Source organism: Armigeres subalbatus, chromosome 2, assembly GCF_024139115.2.
Source record: "Armigeres subalbatus isolate Guangzhou_Male chromosome 2, GZ_Asu_2, whole genome shotgun sequence".
Lineage (NCBI taxonomy): Eukaryota > Metazoa > Arthropoda > Insecta > Diptera > Culicidae > Armigeres > Armigeres subalbatus.
In genome coordinates, this window is record NC_085140.1 from 398,798,448 (window position 1) to 398,809,370 (window position 10,923).

At 38.6% G+C, this 10,923-nt stretch overlaps 2 long non-coding RNA genes across 2 annotated transcripts; both read right to left on the reverse strand.

The window, feature by feature from the left end:
- Window positions 1-4,662: 4,662 nt before the first annotated feature.
- Window positions 4,663-6,263, reverse strand: LOC134217514 (uncharacterized). The gene is made up of 3 exons (XR_009981071.1): window positions 5,980-6,263; window positions 5,384-5,917; window positions 4,663-4,985 (listed from the first exon to the last, which is right to left on the reverse strand). It is a non-coding gene; the product is annotated as an uncharacterized LOC134217514 (long non-coding RNA).
- Window positions 6,264-6,721: 458 nt separating this feature from the next.
- LOC134217516 (uncharacterized) lies at window positions 6,722-9,591 on the reverse strand. Its single transcript, XR_009981072.1, has 4 exons — window positions 9,340-9,591; window positions 8,659-8,797; window positions 8,441-8,589; window positions 6,722-7,496 (listed from the first exon to the last, which is right to left on the reverse strand). It is a non-coding gene; the product is annotated as an uncharacterized LOC134217516 (long non-coding RNA).
- Window positions 9,592-10,923: the final 1,332 nt, after the last annotated feature.

Here is a 10,923-nt window from a genome sequence, read left to right on the forward strand (position 1 = left end):
CAATTATTACCGAGTTGATCGGTAAAAAACTACTGAGCACTCGGTAAAAAAATACTGAGGGATTCTGCAAAAAAAAAAATACTGCAGACCCTGGCAATAAATGAATCGATTTAAGTAATAGTAATAAAAGCAGCAATGTTTGGCATCATTGGTAATGACATTTATTTAGCATTTTCTGAATACGTATTGCACATGCTTTCAAGCACTGTTGTGTAGGAAAAACCGAATGTATATAACAACAAGGATTATTCGAAAGGCATTGCCAGAACGAAATGCCAGCTATTTGGCGTATGTAGCTGGAAATGATTCCAGCGGGTTGCCTGCTGCATCGTGTTACGGCATATTCTTCCGGACGTCTTTATCTAGCCAAAATAAAACTTTCGGACTATGTTCTTTCCTGGAAATTAACAATAACAAATATAAACTGTAGCACCTATTCAGCATGTGAAAATTCTTTGGCATGTATTAGCAAAAAATGAACTCACTCAATTAAAAGAACACCGATTTTGTATTTTTAGCACAAACCCGCGAAGAAAATACGTGTTTCCAAACCGCACTGCACAGTTTCTGATTTGGAAAAAAACATGGCGTCTCTCCAAGCGGCACTTGTCTAAAACTGAGAGCTCGGTAATTTTTTTACCGAGTGCTCAGTAAAGTGCATTGATTTTTACTGAGTCGTCGGTTAATTTTTGACAAGCACAAAATGTTTTCTTGAAACCGAGTTGATCGGTAATTTATACTACCGAGATTCAGTAATACATTTTGAGCTACTGAGACATCGGTAAAAAACATTGCAGAAGTCAGTAAATTTATTTCAATTAACTGAGCTCTCGGTTAAAAATTTCTTTTACCGGATAAAATCAGTAAAAAATATTACCGAGCTGAAATTCTCGATTTAAGTGTGCGTACGGGAAGCCAAAATAGAGTAAGTACACACTTAAATCGAGATTTCCGCCTCGGTAATATTTTTTACCGAGTTTGCCCGGTAATCATGAATTTGAACCGAGAGATCGGTTAATTTTGAAGAATTTACTGATGTTTGTAATATATTATACCGACTTCTCAGCAATGTAATATAGTTTACAGGATATTTGTAAATTAAATAACCGAGTTGCTCTGTTCAACAAACTCTGTTCATAGATGTCAAACAAAAAATACCGAGGAATCAGTAAAACGAATGTGCTTTGCTGAGCTGACGGTAATACTTTTACCGAGTTCGGGTCCCAGTAGACTCATGCATGACGCCATATTTTGTATTGAAGTTTTTGGGATTTTAAGTCGTAGTTTGTGCGCTTGTTTAGATGTGCAGCCAAATAATTGTTTGCTGGTGGATTATCCGGTAAGTAAAGAAGCGACCGAACAAAATATAATATATATTAAACCATTACTTGAATTTTAGGAAGTTTGCTGCATCGTTGAAGTTGTTTCGTCTGCGTAACGAGGATAGAGGACATCAATATGTTGCTGCTCATCGCCAACACGCAGTCTACGGAAGGTGTCGAACTGATCTTCCTCCTGTTCGATTCACATCACATTACCCGATGCGCACCGTTGTACCTACCCATTGGATCAAGTATCGAACGTAATGAAAAGGAACGGTGACGGTAACGGTAGGATTTGGCATGAAAGACACATCTAATTATGCCGTTACAGTCGCCGTTCCGTTCTATAAGAGGTTATATATATAAGAGAACATTTAGAATCATTCCCATCGACTTAGTCGGTTTTGTTAAAAACACTGCGGAAATAACATTTTTTTAAATAAACATATTTTCGAACGAAAAAGTTTTTCTTTTTTTTTCTTATCCATGAAATACCAAAAATTCAAAATTACATTTTGCTCGGTAATATTTATTACAGAAATCTGTATTCTTTTTACAGATCATTCAGTATTTTCTTACTGAGCACTCAGTATTTTTTACAGATTATCTCAGTAATATTTGACATCTCATCATCAAGAGTGCAAACCGAGGACTCGGTAAATTGTTGAACTTTTTTACTGAGCGGCTACCGAGAGCTCAGCTGTTGAGAAATCGGTAATTCGTTTACCGAGCCCGTTGAAATAAATTAAGTGTGCATATGACCTAATATCTATTCAACGTAATATCTTTCCGACCAAGTGTCATTTGACGGAACATCATTGGACTAAATATCTTTTGATCAGGTATGAATTAATATTGCGAGAAGATTGAAAAATTCGAACCGGGGTCCGACGGTCGACTGTCGGAAAGCTGTTCCGCAAACGTCAAATCACTTGTTGCACGGTAAAAATTTTTGGTTTATTTTTTCGGTGAGAATGTTTATTATTAAAATCTATGAGAATATGTAACTTTAAACGAGTGTTACATGCCGCTATATTTTTTAAACATGTTTTATGGTACTTTAAAGGCATTTTGTCATGTATTTATGTGATTTTGAAACATTTTAGATTTCTCGAATATTCTCCGCCTCTTTTCTTGCAATAATCGTAGTTGGTAAGAGGGGTTCGCCATTGACGAATACATAGACGGAGGGGTGGCCATTTTTCCGGGCACCACTATATACCCCTGGGGAGTGACGGATTACAATTATTACAATCACTCGACCATTGAGAAGCCCCTCAGTTCGAATCACGTCACGTCACAGTTGTCATTTCCATTTTTGTTTACCTCTGATGGTGTTTCTGATTCAAAAATCAGTAGATCACCGAAATCGACCACAAGAAATTTTGTTAATTTAAATAGCAGTGCGGTTGGAATTGCAAATGCCTTGTAGGTATTATATGCCGACAAAAATGAACATGGTAAGATACCCTTATGTTTATTTATCAGTGATATTTATTTTTGCTATGTATTACAGGATACTACATGGTTGGGAGCAGCAAAGATCCGGAGGTGATTCGACGGTGCGCCTCGGTATCGGAAAGTGGTGTCACCGGCATGTGCAACTGGGGCGTCTACGAGAACGGGGTCTACTGGGAGGAGTGCTATTGTGCCCAGGATGGCTGCAACCATGCGGCGAAATCTGTCACCATTTCGGCTGTGAGCCTTGTGTGCCTTATAGGTTTAAGTTTCATGTTCAGACAAATGTTCGCCTAACGGTTTCTCTGTTAAATACAAACATACAAACTGAAAGCTAACAAAATCCATTCCATTTTATCTGATAGAACGACAACTTAAGGAAATTTTACCCGTTATTTATACACACCTGACTCCGTCCAGAGTATTTTGTTTTAAGAGGTAAGGTTCGATTTTACTATACTGTTTATTACGTAGGGGGAATGACAGCTTTGGCAGGTTTTGTTCTATTATTGGCAGGGGTTTTTTTTTGACCAACTAAGCTCAAATTTGGCCTAAACATTCTTTGCATATCAAAGAATATTGTAGCCAAATTTCATAAAATTTGGTCGACAAAAACCCCCTTGCCAATAATAGAACAAAACCTGCCAAAGCCGTCTTTCCCCCTACTCGTAGTAAGAACCATAATCTTGTTCCACACTTTTCCTCTACCAATGGAATGGAAGGATCGGAGCCCTTCTGTCCGATTGCATATATCTGCTCAGGCACAGGCATAGACTTTTCCAGTGTTTTTACTTTCTGTACCGGGCAGCGGAGCGTTTGTCGATTTATTTTCCGCTGCCGCAGTACCCATGGTAATGCAGGTGAATAACAGTGTACAATACCATGGTGGTAAAATTTTGATCTACGCGTGCTGGTGTATATTCACATACTTGCGCGCTAATGAGTATCTGTATTGCACTAGTAGGGACAATATGCAATAGAAAGTTCCATTCGCTAACCTAGCATTGCGCACATCAGATTGTGAAGTTGTTTGACCAGTATGGTGGTAGCGGTTCAATCCAATAATACTGGAAACCAATATTGCATATCAATTAAACCCAAATTTTGTTATGTCTTTATTTAGGAGACATTCAACCCTAGGCTGGATCGTCTCCGCAATCTAAATGTTCATTTTAAAGAAAATAAGTAAAAATTGTTTCTAATTCCAACACAAAATTTTAAAGCAAAATTATAATAAAACTTAGTTCAGCATCGGGAATCGAACCTTTCGACTTGCTTTGTAAACGCGTATCTTACCGCACGGCTAAGGAGGGCCCTACTTATACAAGAACCACAAAAACTGAATGGATTTTTTTACACTACCCACAAAGTGGATGATTTGTTGATTGCTATTGCGATCGGGCTGATTGAATGATTGATTTAATGAGTTGAGGCTTGATTGATTAATGGACTGCCGTTATACGCATAACTGCCCCATGTACATAGGATTCCCAGTAAACATGGGACAAATATGCGTATGACGGCAGTTGATTGATTAAATGAATGATTTATTGATTAATCGATCGATTGATTGAGTTGATTGATTGCTTGGATTAAGCGATTGATTGATTGATTGGGTTCTGATAACGAAAATTGCTTTGATTGATTGATTGATTGATCGAATTTATGGGTGAAATACCATTTACCCATATTTGAGTACTAGTGGTTCATATAAATATTGGTAATGTTTACCTATTAATGGGTACTCCATTATAAGTGAAATTGGCCTAAGTATGGGTAATATTTGTTTGTCTTGGTTTGAAAAAAAATCAAGAAAAATAAAAAATATTTAAAAAAATATATACATATCAAACAATAATTTTATTTTTGTTAATACGCATGTTCTACATATTCATTGAATAGTTCGAGTTATTTTGTTGATTGATGATTGGCTATTACTGCATTACCAGCAGTTGGGAGACTCATCATTAATGGCAATACAGGATCTGATGGTATCAATATCAGGCGAACTGGAATATCGGGAATATCATTCAGTTCCTTAGTTGGAAGATCAATCGCAGCAAGCACCGAATCACGTAAACTGACAATAAAAGGACCACCAGGATCCAATAATATATAATATATAGTGACAGCTTGACCCATGATGGCTGCGCCGGATGTTATTCGATCGATCGGTCAAACCGTTGCGACCGGCCGCACCAAGACCTGGAAAATATAATCAAATCGTCAATGAATTATTAGCAGTGGCTGATTTTCTACCCGCCGCTGCCACATCCAAGCGCTTTATTATATGCGCAAAATAGCTAGCATGAGTTAACCGCCAGAAATTTGTATGGCGAAAGACATCTAAAGCGGGTTTTCTCGAAACTAGAAACTTTTCATGAAAAAATATGTGGTACCGGTTATGTAGGATGGTGTCCTCTACTACGCCTACCGAATATTTTTTCGATAAAGGTGCTTAATTTTGAGAAATCGAACCTTAGATGCCTTTCGCCATACTGATTTCAGAAAGTTAACTCCTGATGTGCCGCTGTAAGCACGCGAAAAGCAGGCGATTCATTATGCCGTCTAATCATTAAATTTCAATTATCTAAATAACCTACCAAACTTCAAAGTCTGCGATAGCAACATCAAATACCAGCCCTTGATGCAAAACGGAATATCAGCCTCCCCTTTCGCGTCTCGTTACATTTCCATCTTGCGATTTCTACATCTTGCATCTTGTTGTATGATTTTGTCTCCTTTTCCAGTTTATTCGATCTATTTATTCTTCAGGTCACCATTATACGGCCACTTCCACGAGGATGATCCGGTTACGACAAGTGAGGCAGCATGTAAATAGTATCGATTATCGAGAAGATGTTTATGTTGGAGCTCCCGGAAAAGTATTTTTTTCTACGACTGGTTGAAGCTTTTAGGAACACACCGTAGAACTTTATCGGCCTTCGGAGTTTTGCAGTATACTAATGTGCTGGGTCTTTGGCTACACACGCACAGAAGCGGTCGTCCGAATTTCACGTTGTGAGATGAGAAAATGGCTTCTGCTGTACATTCCCGCTAATCTAGAATCCGTTGTGGATTGTAACGAAGAACTGTGCAGCGGTTGGCATCTGAATTCATGACCACCGCTTGGAATTCTGTGACAAAAAGAATATTATTAATTTTGAGATAGCGGTAGTGTATCATAATTGAGTTTTACCTGTGAATATGTCGAGTGCGATGGTACCGCAATTATAGAAATTCCGGACGCCCAGCAGAGGGGTTGGGAGGACTGCTGTGCTTCTTCGTGCATTCTCCGAAAATATTCAATACACACGAGAGTACACTATGTACGGTACTAGCATGCGCCCTGCACCCCTGCACTATCCTGGCAACCTCCAGCTGCGGAATTATGAAGTTTAAAATTTTACCGTTTTGGTGATTTAACTGGCCGACCGGTTTTTCTGAATGCTGAAAGACAATCATTCAAGCTCTTTAGTCTGAAACAAGCAATATGTAAATAGAAAAGAAAGAATGCAAGACAAAATTTTCAAAACGACTTATCTGCTTTTGTAAACAAAGATTCAAACGACGATTTGATGAATCTGATAGCTCTCCCACGCAAATCAACACCATCAACAGGTAGCGGAATCCTTCACCTACCTATTGATGGTGTTGGTTTGCGTGGGAGAGCTATTAGATTCGTCAAATCTTCGTTTGACTCTTTGTTTACAAAAGCAGATAAGTCGTTTTGAAAATTTTGTCTTGAATGTGTCGAGATTCATTGGTATACGGAGAATGACTGTTTGGGCCTACGTGTCCCCAGCGTTCATGACTCAGTCGTATTCAAATCAAATAACGTTGGGCGGAAATAGCGGTGGTGCCCAAATAGTCTCTCATTAGATAATAAATCAAAGGTATTACTTACCAGAAACGAGAATAGCACGAACGTTTTTTTTGCACTCCTCTCAGCTGCTCCTTATCATCATAGACAAGGGTTGCACGGATAATTAGATTTCAGCAGCAAGTGTTACTGGAACCTACGTTTGATATCGGGTGCAGGAAGATGTGACGGAGGGTTGGTGACATCAGAGCCAGTGAGGACCAGCTCGTGCGACTGCTGATCGACTAACGGATAATGTAAATATGATGGTGTTTTGTGTTGAAGCAACATGACGTCTGGTAATTCCGGTGTTCCCTGGTAAATATGAAGCAAATATCGAGCACTCGCTCGATAACTATGGACGCTGTTGTGATGGGAAATACTCCGACAACTGTAGTTCGTCTGCTGACGGTTGTGGTGCCAGTACAAGTCATATTATGAAATTAACGCAGTGGGTTGATCAATAACTGTTTTCTTGGTTCCGGGTGAACCGTCATATATCATGATTGACTTCCATGACCTCCTCTTCAACAGTGCTCAAAAGAGCAACTTCCACCCGATGTAAAATGTGGAGACCGATCCGTCTCAATACAACGACGGACTTTTAGTATCTGCTATTTCTTCTCAGTTAGCAGGAGGTTTTTCTAATTTCCTGCTTTCGGTGCTGGAAGATCCGAATCGTGTCTTAAGACGAGTATCGGAAGAACTTGTTTCCAGATGTCGTTGTCGGATGTTGCGGATTTTCCTTGTTGTCGGATGTTCCCCGATTTTCAACACCCTGCACTAACAGTAGCATAGCACAGTAGCACAGAAGCAAACAGCGGATCCTTGCTGCAATCCATCGTCTCCATTTTCTAGAAATTTTAAAAATTATAAACATAACAAATGATACTTTCAGCAAAATATTCTTCTTACCTACAATAAAACACGAAAGATAAAGATATTTAAGGGATTCTCTATGAAAAAAGCAAACTATTCCAAATGAAGAAAAAAATTATTGTTAATTTTTTTTTCACCCATTTATGGGTAGACTTTTTCACCCATATTTAGGTAAATGTCATTTTTCTCAGATTATAGGTAAAGTTTAATAATTTTCTTGGTTTATTTCACCCATATTATTAGTAATGCATAATCAACTCAAATATGGGTGATTTAAGTACCTATTTATAGGTAAACTGATCTACGTCTCGCAATACAGATGGAAACAAAATTTGCTATGTATAAAACTATGATTCTTCCGATGGTCCTTATGAAGGCTCATCTACAATGGTGAATGCAGCGGTGCGTTTTGGCTGAAAATACATGGATTAACTTGCATAATGCGTCGCTGCGCTCCCTATTGTAGATAATCTTCTATGGGTCCGAAGCGTGGACATTGAAAAAAGCATTTCAGAGTTTATGAGCTGCGTAGAATATTTGTTAGGATGCTATAGAAAATTGTGTGTGGCATTAACCCATGCAGTACAAGATATATTAGACAGCTTTCAAGAAAGAGCCGAAAACCAGTTAGGGCCCACGATGCCCACGTAGCGTTTTTTTTTTCAAGCTGCGTGTACACCGCGTCCACTCAGCTTCAAATGTAGTCGTGCACACGTATATGTGTGCATTACTCAATTTGATGCTGGGTACCTTACGTGAGGCGGCGTGCACGCAGCTTGAAAACCGCTACGTGGACATTGGGCATTAAAAGTCGTCGTATTCGTGGAGTGCACACAATGGCACGATCTGAACTCGAGAATGGTATCTATGTAGGTAGTAGTCAGTACTGTATCAATGAAGTACAAAGTATTTAACTTACCATAATCTATTTCTTCTTCAACAACACCAGTATCAACGGTCATGTCGCTGCTTAAAAGTTCGATGTACTGTGACTCGTAATCCAATACGTTGTCCTCCACTGCGGTGGGGTTCAGCGTTTTGATAGTGGGAACCGCATGCTTTTTTAATCTAATTTTTATAGAATAAGAAAATGTTGAGTAAAACAAAAAAACACGTACCACCAAATATTTTACTCACCCTTAAGATACGATCAATGGATTCTTAAATGCTGCCCTCTCAAACCCTTGAGCATACATGCCGGAACTTGAACACATCCTTGCTTTGTCCTGCTTCACGCATTTCCACCTGATCACAGAAATGAAGCCACTGCGTTAACCTTTAAAAAATAAATACACTGAAATTAATCCACACGCTTAAATATCATTTCGTAGCGCAATATGTAAATCATTTTTTCTATGAAATATAGACGAATTCGAGAAGTAAAAAAAACATGAAATTGTGAGAAACAACAAAATCCTTCATGTTGAAGTATAGGGCGGTGATTTGAAATTTCCCGCGTATAAAATTTAAAACGAATTGTAATTAAAAACTAATGAATGTAATACTAATGACACACTGGTGGTATAAGTACCATGGTACAAGAATCTTGAAATGAGTACCATATCAATTATTGTCTTCATCAAAGATAGTCTTGGAATAATTGTTCTTGTACTCTTGTACCATGATACAAGTACCACAGGTGTCCTCAGTATAAATAACGAGAAAAATGGAATCAGCGGAAAAAGTCAATGTTTACGTTTGAAACTTTCACCCTTATGAAACAACAATGTCGTATCTTTCCATGACGTTGTCCTCAAATTTTCTTAACTGCTTAATATTTGGTGCTCTCAGATACATATTCAATTACAGAGTACTTACGTGCCAGGATCGTTCGGAAATCCGTAAAGTGAAACCGTATCTCCGGTTCGGCTTCCGCAGCCGTGCACCACACATTTTTTGCCAATTTTTCGTTGACGATGACAATGAGCGAACAGCGAACCAGGTTCCGGTCAACTAAATCCTCTCCGGTTTAATTTTAAAGGAAGCGGCTCTCATTTACTACACCCCGCACAAAGAAACATATTAGCACATATTAGTTTTGATACGGATTAATATTTATTTATGCGTCGATTCAAAACCGAAACGACGACGCAAGGTGAGGGAGAAAAACAAACAGACAAACTGTCAAAACGTCGAGAGGGGTAAGTCAGCGCTCGTAAAATATTTATGTAATTCGTCACCCACGAGGGGTATTTTCTTCAAAATGAAGAAGAAGACATGGTGCCCGATTTTCTGATGGCTTTGTACCGGACATTTCGGTCTATGTATTCGTCAATGGGTTCGCCAAAGTCAATATCCTGTGTTTTATTCTTTTATGAATCCATTATTCTTAGGACAATATTGGAGCAATAGTTATGTAACTTTTTGTAATAACGCAATTCATAATTTCTTTAATAATTATTATTGACTAAAGTTCCTTTCTGTCAAATAAAGCTATGTCGATTTAGAATCCGCAATCATTTATTGTATTGCAGCGGCACAGAAAGTGACCGCTGCAAAATAATTTTTGCAGCGGTTTGTCTACCTAGACGCCCACTTGCTGTGGTATAAATTTAACGATGTTTAGTGCAGCGAGTCAAAAACTATTCCAGATGGAAGCCGAAAAAAGAGAAAAAAATCTGCACACCCACGTTGATAATCCTGCTCATCGACGATGGAACCTACGTCAAAATGGATTTCGGACAGCTTCCTAGCCAAAAATTCTACATGTCGACTTCACGAGGAGTAGTTCTTGCGAAGTTTAAGTTTGCTTTTTGGACAAACTTGCAAAAAAAACAGATGATTTTGGCAAGGGATGTGCAGCTGTGGACCTAAGTGTTTGTGACGGATAAGACGATGGACTCTAAGCTGTACAAGGAGGAATGTCTCAAAAACCGCGGTCTATTTTCAATAAAGCCCATAAAGGTCCCGTGAAGCTTTGGCCAGATTTGGCGAGTTGCCACTACAGCCGAGAAGTCATCCAGTGGTACCGCGATAATAACGAAGATTTCATCGATAAAAACATAAATCCACGCAACTGCCCAAAGCTCCGGCCCATCGAGACATTTTGGGTAGTAATGAAGCGGAAACTTAAGAAAAGTGAAAAAACAGCTCGGGACGCGACTCAGATGACCAAAATGTGGAACAAATGTGCCAAGAAAGTTGACTCCGGAGGTGTGCAACTTTTGATGAGAGGAATAAAGAAGAAGGTGCGAATTTTCACTAGAAACAAGAAGAAATGATTTGAATCAATATTTTTTCCTTAAAGTACAGGGAATTACCCTTGTTTTGATGTATTAACCTTATTTGTACGTCAATCCGTTACCGAGATAAAGATGATTTTATTATTCCGGATTCTAAATGGACCTAACTTTATGCTTTCGACGGAACGTCATTCGACTAAATGTATCAAGATTATTCATT